The sequence below is a fragment of the Chroicocephalus ridibundus genome, chromosome 12 (genome assembly GCF_963924245.1).
Source record: "Chroicocephalus ridibundus chromosome 12, bChrRid1.1, whole genome shotgun sequence".
NCBI classification, from domain to species: domain Eukaryota; kingdom Metazoa; phylum Chordata; class Aves; order Charadriiformes; family Laridae; genus Chroicocephalus; species Chroicocephalus ridibundus.
In genome coordinates, this window is record NC_086295.1 from 17596876 (window position 1) to 17610314 (window position 13439).

Consider the following 13439-nt stretch of genomic DNA (forward strand, 5'->3'; position numbering starts at 1 on the left):
TGGCAGGAGGCGGCGATGCAATCTAGCATGGATTTTTGCGAGCAGGAGCGTTATGGGGAGCCGCTTGTTTGCGGGCAGAAGCGAGCAGGGTTGGGGGAGGGTCTCGCTCCTTCTGCCTGTATTCTCAGAACGCTTCATTAATACGATACTAATTGATGCAGTAGCTCAGATCCCAAAATGTCTATAGCTCAGAGCCCGCCGCGGTGCAGCCAGCCCTGGTGAATGCTGCTTCACGCAGCAGTGAGGAGGGACCGTCGGTGTGCGACGGAGAGCGCAGGGGCTTTGTTTGGCAGCGTTGACAGAGGCAGGTTGGGGAGCGTCGAGTGCCGCTGCCCTGCCTTTGGTGACAGCATCCCCCATCCTCCCTCGCAGCAGGAACACGGTGCAGCCCTGGATGCTGGGGCTGCTGGTGTGATACCCCTTCTTGGGGGTCTATCGGGAGCTGGCTGCTCCCGCGCCGGGCTGTGTGTCCGCCCGCCCGTCTCCGCTGCGCGTCCCTTGTCTCGCCCTCGAGCTGGGATGGGAGACAGCAGAGCATCTGAACCTGGGAGCGGCGCAGGGCCCCCACAAAAGGCACTGGGCTCGGCAGAGTAGGAGCAGGGCCACGGAGGCTGCGCCGGAGAGGGGAGCAAGCCCCACAGATCCCCTCAGCTTTGCACGACCGTCTGCGGGTGGGAGCAGGAGCTGCTGGTATCGGAGAACGTTCCCCACATTGGCCTGTTGAGCACCCGTGTGCCCTGCCATGGGAGAGGGCAGAGCCATCTCCTCCGGATGGGGCTCCTTCTCTCCTGTGGCTCGTTTGCCCCTGGGCAGCGGCATCTGCAGGAGAAGAGGAGGCAGGCGAAGGAGAGGGAAGGCTGTCCCGGGCTCTGGGATGGAGGGGTTTGGGAACGTAGGTAATGGCACGGGACAGTAGCCTCCACACACCAGCGGCATCCCTGGGTCCGTGGGCAGCGTGGGCTCTGCGTAAGTGGGTGGTGAAAATGCCGTTTCCAGGTCTGGGAGACCGGGCCACCCATTCAGCTCCTGTACTGGGCAGTGACGTGGAGGTGTTCGGGCCCTGTGACACCCCGCGGTGCCTGCGGGTGCAGCCGGCGCTGGTGCCAGCCAGCCGGGTACAGGGATGCCCCCCGTTGCATCCCAGCCCCACTCGGTGAGACAGCGGAGCCAGTAAAACCAGTCTACATGGTGGCTGCGAAGGAGTCCGTCCCTGGTGGGCAGGGGTGTACAAGAGCATGCCCCACGCCCGCGCCCGATGGCATCCCGCTGGTGCTTCCCCTTGGGTGACAGCGGCGGAGAGCTGGGCCGGGACCACGCACGCGGTGGCGTAACTCCCTCCTCTTTCCCCATCTCTCATGCAGATCATTTTGGGGGTGCAATTTCTCCCCGCTCAAAGGTGATTTTGTTCCCTTGGAGGTGACGAAGCTCCCGGCCTTATTGCGTCAGGTTTTCTGCCTGGGGGACAGCAGCGGGTCCTGTCCTTGCCCGGGAGGGAATGGCCGCAGCCCCACGCAGCCACGGATCAATCGCCGCCTGTCACCGTGTTGCCTGGGGACTGTGTCCGAATGGAAAGCGGAGCAGCTTTTGTGCCCCGAGCGAGCTGTTGGGAAAGCGGCTGCGGATCGGTGTCGCTCAGGGCAGGCTGTGCCGGGCCACGCGCAGCTGGCGTTTGCCCCGCGGGGAGCGCAAGGTTTTTTGCTGAATCCGTGGCTGCGCTTGTGGGAGGATGATCCTTGCCTGTTGAAGGGACGATGGAAAATTAACCCTTGGAAAAGCAGGAGGTATCCTTGCCGTGCTGTGTGGGACTGTGCTTCCTCCTTCACGGAACTGTAGCACCTGCTGGGCAGTTTTCCCTCCCCCATCAGGTGCCGTTGTCGTCTAAAAAGCGGCCGTGAAAATGCTGTTGCAGGATTTGGGCTGTTCCTGTTAAAACTCTGGGTGCGCCGGAGCTGCTGGTCACTCCATGGACGGGCGAGCGGGGCTCCTGGGGGGTCCTGCATCACTGACCTGCGTCGTTACCCGGGGGGAAACGTCCTGCTGACCAGATGTTGCCCTCGGCATTGCCGCAGGGACCGCGCCGGGGAGCCGGAGGGACGGGTGACAATGGGGTGGCACAGATGGCCCTGAAAGGAGAACTTGGGTAGCGCCCGGCGGCGCGAGCCAGGAGGGGTATCTGTTTCACTTCTCGGAGGTGTGTTGGTTCTGCGGCACTGCCCGTAGTAAATATTTGCTTTTTATCGCTCAACCGAGCAGCGCTGGCACGCAGCGCAGGCAGCGGGCGGGCGGGCTGACTGCGCGAGAAGGTGCTGGTTTCACGCCGGTCTTTTTGAGAGTCAAGCGGCATCTCACGTAATCCGGAGCTTACGTTCCCCAGCAAAGCAGTTTCGTACGGAGTCCGAAAGCGGCGCTCAAGCCGTGTGGGCACCATCTTGTGATGGGGAGCCCGGCTAACGTCCCTCCCTCCACTTGCCATCATCTCTGGGAAGGGTTTTTTTTTTTTTCCTTCTTTTTAACCGAATCTGATTTCTTCTTTGCAGGTTCTGAATTGTGCCCGAGCAGAGCGCTGAGAACAGCCCCTGGAAGCAGCGTGAGTTTATCCTGAACGCTTTTCTTCTCCTTTCTAGATCCCACGGCAGGCTGAGTGGGTTTTGTAGCGCAGAAGGGGTTGCTCAGCCCGGAGCTCCTCCGCCAGAAACCCCTGGCGGGACTGGAAATTTGGCCGGCTACCACCGAACCACGAAACTGCTGGCCTTGTTCTGGCGTTCTTTATGTGTTGGGATTTTTTTTTTCGTGGTTTAGTTAGGAGTCGGGCAACAGAAAGGCTCCTACCGGCTGCCCAAGCCTTTGCCCGCTGACGGAGCGGGACGTCACGCTTATGGCTGACTTTCCGTGCTCTCTCTTGTGCAGCGGAGTTGAGGGAGGTGGTGTGTTTGCAAACCAGCGTCGGATTTTGTCGGGTGTGGGTCCGAGTCCAGGGCGCAGGTCCCCGGGCTCGCGGAGTCCGGGCACGACTGGGCAGTTGGGAGCGGAGGCCGGGAGGGGACAGCGGTGGGTCTGAGCTGCAGCATTAAATTGTTGGGATGCCTGGAAGAGCGGAGGGCTCGTGGTCCAGGCCTTCTGGGAGACCCCTGGGGTCCCTCCGGCGGGGCGGGCTGCTCCGCTCCACGGCCCCGGTGCGCAGCGGGTTTGTACGGTGCCGTCCCTGCGAAACCGGTCGGGAGCTGCTCCCGCGTGTCCCGCAGATGGTGTGTGGCCGGGGAGGACGAGGAATCGCTTCTGCTTTCGCTCCCTGAGCCGCGGGGTGAGCCTGGGCAGAGCAACGTGGCCACGCTCCCTCGCTCTGCGTCCAAAGTGGGAGGAAGGTGTCACCATCTGAAAACTGGGGACAAGAAGCTCCGTGCCTGCACCCCTCTGTTTTGGCTCTTTCCCAGGAGACAGGAGCTCACTGCGTCCGCGGATCCTTGCTTCCCGGTGGGGTTCGGCTCCTGCCCGCAGGGAGGCAAAGGGTGCAGAGGCAGGCAGTGCCCGGGATGCGGGCAGGAGATCCCCGTCCGGGCCGAGGGCGGTGATGGGCTGCAGTGATGTGCCCCTCGGGGCTAGACGTGTCTCTGGCCCTCAACGGGGCAGCTCCTCGCTTTTCATGAACGGTTTCTCACCAGCGGTGCTCCAAGACCATCCCTCCGGCGGGGGGTGTGTGTCTTTGTGGGTCCAGCAAGATGCCAGCTCTACCCACGTCCAGGGCATTTCTCTAGGGAAAGCAAAGGAGAATGACAAGGTTTCGTGTCCTGTCTGTGTATGCTGAAGAGTTTGGGTGCTGGAAGACCAGTTTGGGAATTGGTGGGGGCAGAGGTGGGTTGTGCGATGAAGATGCTGGGAGGGCTGGAGCCCCTCTGCTGTGAGGACAGGCTGAGAGAGCTGGGGGGGTTCAGCCTGGAGAAGAGAAGGCTCCGGGGAGACCTTAGAGCCCCTTCCAGTCCCTAAAGGGGCTCCAGGAGAGATGGGGAGGGACTCCTGATCAGGGGGATAGCCACAGGACGAGGGGCCATGCCTTTAAACTGAAAGAGAGGAGATTTAGACTAGATCTGAGGAAGAAATTCTTTGCTGTGAGGGTGGTGAGCCCCTGGCCCAGGTTGCCCAGAGAAGCTGTGGCTGCCCCATCCCTGCAGGGGTTCAAGGCCAGGTTGGACGGGGCTTGGAGCAACCTGGTCTAGTGGGAGGTGTCCCTGCCCAGGGCAGGGGGGTGGAACGAGATGGCCTTTAAGGTCCCTTCCATCTCTGCCCATTCCATGATTCGATGTGATCCCGCATCACCGCGTGCCTCGGTTTCCCTCTGGCACGGAGCAGGGTGTCTGTGAGCTTCTGCTCCGGGGCTGTGCGAGAGGAAGGCTACTGGAGACGCTGGGCGCTGGCCACCGCTGACATGGGAACATTTGTCTCCTGGTGGGAAGCTCTGCCTCTGCACTGGGGGGTGAGTCCCTGTTGGGGTTCCCTGCTCTGGGGTGGCTTGGGGAGCAGGAGGACACACACCGCCTCCACGGGACCCTGGCACCCAGACAACCCCTTGCTTTCGCTGGTGGCCTCAGCGTCTCAGGTCCAGCTGGTGGTCAGCGGCCCAGATCTGGGTGTCTTTGGGTTCATGTTTCCCTCTTTCGGTTGCGTCTCATGAGCCAGCACCGGGGACTTGGGGAAGCACTTGCCCGGCAGAACTGCTTATGGCTTTGTGCTCTGAGCAGCCTCACGAGCCCTGTGCCAGTCCCCTGCGGGTCCCAGCTCCCTGGCAAGTCTGGGCAAGAGAGGCCTTGCCAGCACAGCCCGGGCCGGCTGCCGCTTTGTGCTTGAGGGAGTTGTCCCTCCGCTTCTGGAAGGGTTGGTGACGCTCCCGTCACGGCACAGTAATCGTGGTGATAAACTTCTCATTACTCTATATTCCTACAGCTCCCTCTCAGCTCACGAGACATCCTACCTCCTGCACGCCATGAAGGGCTTGCTGCTGGGATGTGGTAGGCAGGCACGAAGGGAAAGGACTGTCTCCTTGGGAGCTTGCTCGAAGGAGGTGGTCAGCCATCAGTTGGACTAGGTGATTGCTGTAGGTCCCTTCCAACTGAACTACACCCATCCTCCTTCCACCGCGGAAGAGGTGTGCAAGACGTGACCGTTGCCTTGGGGGAAATGGCAATTTGTAGCCACTTCTTTAGAGCCCAAACAAGGCTCTTCTGGGGCGGTAGATCAGAGGACGATGACCGTAGGCAGAGAGCTTGGCCTTCCGTTGGAAGGAAAGAGAAGATGGGAGAAAGCAGGGCCGAGCATGTGCCTGAGCTGGGCTCCCTTCGGTGGCTCCCCTTGCTCTAGGGGCTCTTCACCTACTCAAGCTCCTCTCCTTCCAGCGCGCTGCTTACAGGCTGGCCTTGTGGTTTCCAGGGTGTCTGGCCCTCTGTTCTTCTTCCACATAAGGCATCTGCTGTCCCCTGGCTGCTCCATTCCGTCGCGAGACGGCTGAACCTGCGGTCTCTACCTTCCTCCGCTTGCTTTTGTCCCCGCGTGGTGATTGCCGCAGAGGCAGGGGGTGACCTGGAGCAGGGGGCAGGGGGTGCTCTCCGCCATCACCCCCATGATGGGTGGTCCACGTGGTTTGCAACGCCCCTGCCTGCTTCTGGCGTGCATCTGAGGTGCCTTGCAGGTGCTCTGCAGTGGCCAGCCACAGGGCGTCCCTGCAGCCGGGTGGACTGGGTTCAGAGAGCACTGGTTGGTGCCATCACAGCCTTCGGTTCCGTCGCCATCCCTCTGCGGCACCAGAAGAGCCCTGGGCTCCACTCGGCTGCCGCCCCTGCCTGAGGCTCGGAGTAGGAGGGGAGGGACGGCTGCAGCGCGGGTGGTCCTGGGGTCTCCCTGGAGAGCCCGCTCCCTGCCTGGGCTGACTGCTCCGTTTGGCCGCGGCCCCTCTTGGACAACCCCTTCCCCATCCAAAAAAGCGCAGAGGGGCTGGTGGCACGGCCATCCCTGCAGCAGGACAGCCCTGTCCCCCCCCAGCAGAGCCCCCAGCTCTGGATAAGGCTCTGGGATGGTTTAGCCCCGTAACTCTGGTTTGTGGTGGCTGCAAAGCGCAGATGAGCACAGAGGTGTGTTGTCCCCCCCCCGCTGCCAGCACCCTGGGCAGGATTAGCCCCTTATTATAAGAATTGGCCCAGGATGGTGCACGGACCGCCTTTTGCTGGAGAAACGGCCTCGGTCTATGTTCCGGAGCAGTTAGGAGGATGAAGCTGGTCTCTCCCCGCTGCCCTTCACCCCGTGCAGCGGCGGGAGCCTGGCGGGAGCTGGCAGCGGGTGTTTGCAGTGCTGGGGAGGCTGCGCCTGCTCCGGCTCGGGGCTGCTCGTGCACTTTCCTCTTGATTTGGGGCCCGTCCTCGCTGCGAGACGTGCCTTGGTCAATGGAGCTTGCTCTGTGCCATCCCAGCTGCTCTGGCCCGGGCTGAGCAAACAGGTTTGCGGTATGTGGCAATGCGTGCCCCGGAGGCTGGCGAGAGCTGCCAGCTCCCTCAAACTCCGCTTGGGAAAGGCTGGCTTCGGGCCAAACCCCCCGCTCGCTTTGGCTGGTACTTTTAACCTCTTCTGCATCACGTCGGTTAGGAGCTGGGCTTCCCCCGTGCTGGGGGGGGGGCAGGGGGGGTGTGTTGGGATGCCCACCCACCTCTGCCCCCCTCTGCCTGGTTGTTGAAGGCTTCTCTGCCTGCGAGCCGTGCTGGGGCTGGCATCTTGCCCCACCTTTGACACGCGGCAGGAGATGGGGCTTTCCTCAGAAGATGCAGCTTCGCTGCTCCGATGGCGCTCGCCCAAGTCCTTGGCAGGTCTCGGCGCGGCGGAGAGCTCTGTTCCCGGGTGACGTACCACCCTCTCCGCTGGTGTTGGGCAAGGGTGTGAAGGGCTGGGACTGCTGCTGCCTTGCTAAACTGGTGATCCCACTGGGGCTGGGTGGAAAGGAAGGGCTTGTCCATTCTCAGATCCCTGCGGAGGAGGACTTGACCACCCGGGACTGGTGTTTCAGCAGCTTTTTTGGCACAGCAGGACCCAAGGGATGCAAAGCTGTAGGCAGTGCCTGAGCAGGCGCAGTGCGGGCTGGGGACCTGCAGGCCTTGCTCCCAAGGGTGGATGTGGAGGCTGGACCACGTGCAGGAGAGCACCCAGCCCCGGCGTGGGTATGCTCCGGGGCATCATCTTCCAACAGACGGGTGCTGGTGGTGGCACCTCTCTGGGCTTCTTCCAGCCTGGCTCCCCCACAGCCCTTGCTTCTCTCTCCTTTATTCTGGGACGGAGGCTTTTGAGTTTCCTTTCTTGGCTTTTCCTCCCTTTGCTGAGGGGTTAAACAGGGTTTGGGTCGCTTCCCATCCTCAGCAGCTACAAAAGCATGGGCTGAGAGCTGCTGGGTGGGAGGCCAACAGGTTCTGTGGGGCATGATCTGCTCCCCTCATTGCAGCCCGCGGGGCTCAGCCCCATCCCGAGCGTGGGTCCGGGTGCTGGGGCTCGCCTGCCTCCCCAGGGGATGCTCCTTCCGTGGGGGCTGGGGGCTTGTCACGCCTCTGCGTACAGCATCTCGGCCTGCTGAGAGGGTCCCCAGCGTGGTGTTTTCTCTGCGGTGGCATTGCTCAGGGACCTCTGGGAAGGGCCAGTTCTTCCCGGAGCCGTATGCTGCCCTGGGACTCAGGTCTTGGTTTGCGTCCTTCCCCACCTGCAAAGAAGGCAGGACACTTGGTAGGGTGATGGAGAAGCTGGTGGGGCACCAGAGGGAGCTTTGTGCTGTGGTGAGGAGCTTCCGGAGCCCCTGAGGCCACCAAACGTGCCGGATGGAGGGTGAGGTTGGGTCTCCTCCACTGGTGTCACCTGGGGGATGCTTGTCCTGCCCCTATGTGCGCGTAATGGCTCAGGCCGTTTGAGGCAGCCGGCATTGAGACAGCGCCTGTCACTCCGCATGCGGCTGCTGCACAGGTCCCGCTTTCCCCCAGCTGTGACAGCCCAGAGGTACCCAGTAAACCCCACGGTGGTGGTGGTGGTGCTTGGCGGGGTGAGTGGGAGCGCTGCCGCTCTCCATTACCCTGGCACGGTGCTTCGTGTTCCTCCCTGCAAGGTTGTGCTTTAATGATGAATTTTGAACGGAAAGGGCAGGAGGGCGAGGGAAGGAGAGGGCTGCTGTAATCCCGCTATGGATTCGGCGTGGCTTTTGCTGCACAAGACCGCTGGGCTGCAAGTAAGAAGGCGCCGGTACCCAGGTTGCCGGGGAGACGGAGACGTTCAGCCGCTGGGGAGATTGTGGTGGATGCTGCGGCCGTGCCGGGCGGATCGCTGTGCCACCCCTCGCTGCCACCAGGGACAGTCCCAGTGGCTGTCCCTGATGCTGTCGCAGGGGACGCAGTGCTGAGCGGTGTGGGTGCTGCCTTGTCCCGAGAGGCATTGGTCATGGAGTCCCCACACCAGTGCCTCCTGGTGGCTAGTGGCCACACCAGTGCCCTGGATGGATGTCCCGAAGCTGGGGCAGGCTGGGAGAGCTGGGAGAACGTGGGTGCTAATGGCATTGATCAGGGGCCTGCACTCCAGAGCAAGTGGGTCCCTTGTGCTGACCCTGGTGGGGTGATGCTGCGGGGGGGTGAGAGGCTGTCTGGGGTGGCGGTGGCCTTGCCGCCGCTGGGCTTGTCCACCTGGTGACTGAGACGGGCAGCCCCGTCTCTTGGGAAGTCCAGACCTCTTGTAGAAGGGCCTTGATCCCATAGAATGGCATCATGGGCCACCTTCAGGTCCCTGAGGGGTGACCAGGGACCGCTGAGCAGAGGCACGTGGTGCCGTGCCAGCCCGGGGGTGGGTGCAGCGTGTTGGTGCTCTGCCAGGGCTACAGCCCTGCCTGCGTCCCCTCATGGCTGTCACCCATCCAACACCTCTTCCACCACCACCCTTTCTGCCCTGGGCAACCTCCGGCAGCTCCCCTGTACTGGTCCCCCACGCACCTTCCTGCCGGCTGTGGGACAGCTGTCCTGCCCACCCTCCGGAGGCCACGGTGGGAAGCGGCGAACCCATCGGGGACGGCTGCTGGGTAGAAGAGGCATCTCTGTCTTGTTCCCCTCGTGCTGTAGTGACAGCGCTGGAGCCTCATGCTCCTGGCAGACGTGGCGACACTGCTCCGTGCCCAGTAGCCCCAACTGCCAGGCTGGGCTGTGTGGGACAGTGGTCAGGCTGGGATGGACCTGGCTGAGCCCAGAGCCACCACTGGCTTTGTGTCCCCAGTCCTGGCTGAGGCTGCCCCAGTTTAGCTGGGAGGGCAGGAGCCGTGCCAGCCCGTGCCCAGGTCTGCTTGGCACAAGCCGTGTGCCGGGGAGCGCCGCCGCCTCTGCCAGCCGGGTCCTCGGGACAAATTTCTCCCTTGGGCTGTGCCATGGTGGGGCTCGGCTGCGGCGGTGGGGGTCCCTGCTCCCCAGGTTTAGGCTGGCCGCAGCACCCTCCTGTGCCGGGAGCAGGATTTTGTGCCCAGGGTGCCTGCGCCATGGATTGGGACCTTCCTCTCCGGGCATGAGAGGAGGAGGCACTGGTGGCCACCATGGGCTCTGCCCTCCTTGGGGCTCTGCCCTTGGGTGCGGTGGGGAGGAGAGGCTTCATTCAGGTTTGCTTTCTTTCCTCCTTTATTCATTTATTTTTATTTTTTTTTTATTATTTAAAAACTTCTCCTCCAGCCCTTCCTTCTGTTGTCATTTAATTGTGCAAGTTCCCTGAATACCCGTCACCTGCCTGGGGGTAGAATTTGAGACACATCAAAGCTGGCTGAGCTTCTGCAGGCGCTAAGCGTACATCCTCTGGGAGCTGGAGAGAGATTAAACAGCCGAGAAAAACAACTGCTCAGGATTGTCCAAGAGGTAAAATGGAAGGATTGGGGGAGAGCTAGGGAAAACCGGCAATATTGACTTAGCAGAAAATGTCTGCCTCGTCCTTGGGCATGGTGGGTGTCCCCCCCCCCCCGGGGTGAGGCCTGGAGGGTGCTGGCTGGGGGAACACGGGGCTGGAGCGGTTGTGCAGTGGGAGCTGGGGGTCTCTGGGCATCTCTGCCAATGTGGACCCTGGCATGGGTTTGTCCAGCTGTTGTTCAGGTTTCTATCTGTGCATCACCTAAATGACTCTTGATTCCCGTCACCCCTCTGGCAGGGTTGGCGTCTGGTCGCGTGGAAGCGGAGGAGCGGTGCCAGGGACGGGAAGGGTTACGATGAAGCGGCAAACTCGGCGTCCTACCTGGGCTGGATTCCCTGCGGGGGGTCTGCGGGCACAGCGCGGGCAGCCGTGAGCCCGGGCGGCGGGAGCGGAGCTGCATCCACCCGGCTGCCTGCGACCGGTGGGGACCCGCCTGCGCCTGGGGGTGAATCAGACTTCAACTGCCAGTTGGAAAGAAAAAAAAAAAAAAAAAAAAAAGAATTTGAGCTTTGTGTTTGAGAATAATACAACACAAATGGAGTAAACCGCCATTGTAGTGTCAGGACCAGACCTTTCCACTCCCCTGAAAAACCTTTGTGTTTGAGGATGCTGGTGAGTGGGTTGGCTGTGGGACACTGGGCAAGGCCGGCTGGTCACCTCTCCTGTGCCACCCATCGTGACCCTGGGCAGGGGTGCGAGGGAAGACGGGGACCATTGGGAGGGCGGCCTCTGGAGACCCAACTCCAAGTATCTCAGGCTTTTGGCTCCTGCGGTGCTGGCACCCAGTGCCAAGCTGCAAGGAGGCTGTTACTGCAGGGCTGAAAGCTCGTGGAAGCCCCTCAGCTTTTTGGTTTTTTAAGGAGACTTTGGGGCAACGTGCTTGCGGTCACATCGATTCCTTGCGGCATCGACGATTAATCGGATTTTCAGGCGCCAAGCCGAAGGAAAAGCTTGGTTTGCTTCTCTAGCTCTGACCCAGGAGAGGTCGGACCTCTGCTAGAGACACCGGTGCTGGGGACAGTTTCAGGAAGCCCCAGAAGGTCTATTTTCCAGTCTCGATTTTCCATGGTTAACATACCGATTTCCCACTCCTCTTTCCAGCTAATCTGTCTTCACTCCGAAGTGAGATGAACAGCAGCATGAAGTGCAGGTGGTGTCCAAAAAGACATTTGCATGAGCAATTCTCTTCCTTGACCTCTAGCTCCTTCTGTTTCACTTGCTAATCTGCTGCTTTTCTTCCTTATAAACTTGTGGCATTTTCTGCCCTGCGAAGGAATTTTCAGATGTTGGGAGGGATTTTCCCAAGTAGGTTGGCCTCTATCACTTGGGAAGCAACAGCGATGCCGAGGCTTGTGATTCACAGAATCATAGGGTCAGAAGGGACCTCTGGAGATCACCCAGTCCAACCCCCTGCCAGAGCAGGGTCACCCAGAGCAGGTGGCACAGGAAGGTGTCCAGGTTGGGTCATGGAGCCACCTCTCAGCAAAGATTTGCCCTTTGCAGCTTGGGGACTTGCTAGGAGGGAGCCAAGCTGTGAAGGATGATGCTGACCAGGGCACAGGGTGAGGGCTCAGATGCATCGGTGTCCTCAGGAGAACGGGTTGTGTGATGCTGTGTGATGCTCGTTCCAGGTCAGCTGGGCTGGCAGCTTGAGATGGGCTCAGATGACGTAAAGTGGTTTCCGTTTGTCCTTTTCCTTTCCCTGTCTAGCATTTATCAGCTTCTGGAGGCAGCAGCTGGGCTTGGGGTGGGATGTCTGTCTCATCTAAAAGCTTTGCTGCCTTTCCTGTAGGCCTTGGCTCTGCGGCAAGGCTGGGGGCTGAGACGTGGGGACCGACGGGGCGCAGGGACAGATCGCAGCAGAGCGTGTCCCCGGCACAGCCAGGCCCCCGGTGCTTCAGCGGGAAGGGAGAAGCTGGCGGATTCCAGGTGAAGGTTTCTGGGCTCACCTCCGCTGCCAGAGCCGTTGCGGCAGAGCTGGCGCTGCTGGCAGGGACGTGCGGGCGAGGTGGATCCTGCGGGATGCCGGTCGCTAAGCAACCGGCAGAGGTGGAGCTTTCTGGGTACCATCCCCAGCACCGCTGCCTGTCTGCTCCGGCATCGCCCGCATCTTCCCCAGGCAGCACATGGAGGTCCTGCCACCACGCTGTCCGCCCCACGCTGTCCCCAGCCACAGGGGCACCCCAGGGCGTCTCTGGGCATGGCTGAACCCTGCTTTGGGGTTCCTCTGCCCGAGATGGCTGACATCCTCGCCCTGGGGAAGGAAGTTGTCTTGAAGCTCTGTTGACCCTTTTGGTTGGGGCTTTCGCCTCGGTGCTGCTTCCCTGCCTGGTTCTGCCATTTTGCCACGAAACAGGGCAAAAAGCTGGGAGCCCCAAGGCTCCGGCACCCTGTGGCTCGCGTTCAGCCGGGGGCTGTGGGTGCAGGGGGGGCTGTGGGTGCAGGGTGGGCTGGCTGTGAAACGCTGGGGGAGCCTGTTTCCCCTCTGGGACGGTTGTGCCAATGGCGCCTGGGCCTCCTTAGGTGGTGGCTGTGTCGGGAGAGGCGGGGGGTCAGGGTGGTACGGGAAAGCTGGGTGATGCAGAAGGGTTTGGGGAGGTGTCGGTGCTGCGCTGCTCAGGTGTCCCTCCTCAGGGCTGTCCCTCAGGGTGACTGCAACCCTGCCCTGGGTCGGTCCCTTTTCTTTACGACCTTCCCGAGGCCGGGTGTTGGTAAGGTAGTTGGAAAGTCTTTGGATGAAGTGCCATCCTGCAGCGTGGGAAGGAGCCGTGTCGCTGACTGCTCGGGGGCTGGACGGTGGGGAGGGTGCTCTGGGTGGTGGCTTAAACCCTTCAGTGCATCCACAGGGCTGGTTCACCACGTGCCGTCGCATCGGAGGATGTTGTGTGCCGAATGTTAAGCAACCTGCTGTCTCCCCTGCCCTCTCCTGCGATATTCCTGCCTGCAGCCGGTGCTTCTTGCTGGACCTTTACTGGAAGAGCTGAATGCCCCGGGAGCACCGTTGTATCATAAATCTCTCTCCCCGCTCCTAGCGTGCTCCGAACTCTGCTGACAGCGCAAGCATGCCTTTTAAAAAGGTATGCGTTTGCCTGGAAGAGGCACATTCCTGGTTTTCCAGGGCCGCCTGACGTGAGGGAGGAGGCAAGCTGGGCAGCCTTTGGTTTTGCAAGAAGCCTTAATGAACTCCCACACCTCCCACCTCCCCGGGCTCTTTCCCGGAGCCGCAGGATGTGGGGAGCAGCGGAGGGTGATGCCGGCGGGGGGGATGCTGGCGGCTGTATGGTTTCTGGCAGAGAGGCTGCCTGGTTTCCCACTGCATCCTGGTGCCCGGGCCTGTCCTGGCTGCGCCCTTCGCTCCCGAGCGGCCACGCTGATGGTGGGAGCCGGTGCTCGGGGCTGAGGGGGGTCCCCGTAAGCCTGCGGGCTGGTGTGACTGTACTGTCACCAAGGTGCTGCATGGTGGTGTGCCCGCCCGGTCTGAGGAGCCGTTCCCTGCTGAGACG

The 13439-nt window shown here is 61.6% G+C and overlaps 1 protein-coding gene across 16 annotated transcripts in view; it reads left to right on the plus strand.

Annotated features, from left to right (window-relative positions):
* EPB41L1 (erythrocyte membrane protein band 4.1 like 1) overlaps nt 1-13439 on the plus strand; it is a 70943-nt gene that overhangs the window by 6688 nt on the left and 50816 nt on the right. For 15 of the 16 annotated variants that reach the window (XM_063350392.1, XM_063350390.1, XM_063350399.1 and 12 more), the window contains exon 2: nt 2538-2587. The exons of the other annotated variant lie outside the window; for it this stretch is intronic. The gene's annotated coding sequence lies outside the window, so the exon portion shown is untranslated. The remainder of the gene's footprint in view (nt 1-2537; nt 2588-13439) is intronic. 16 annotated transcript variants of the gene reach the window in all.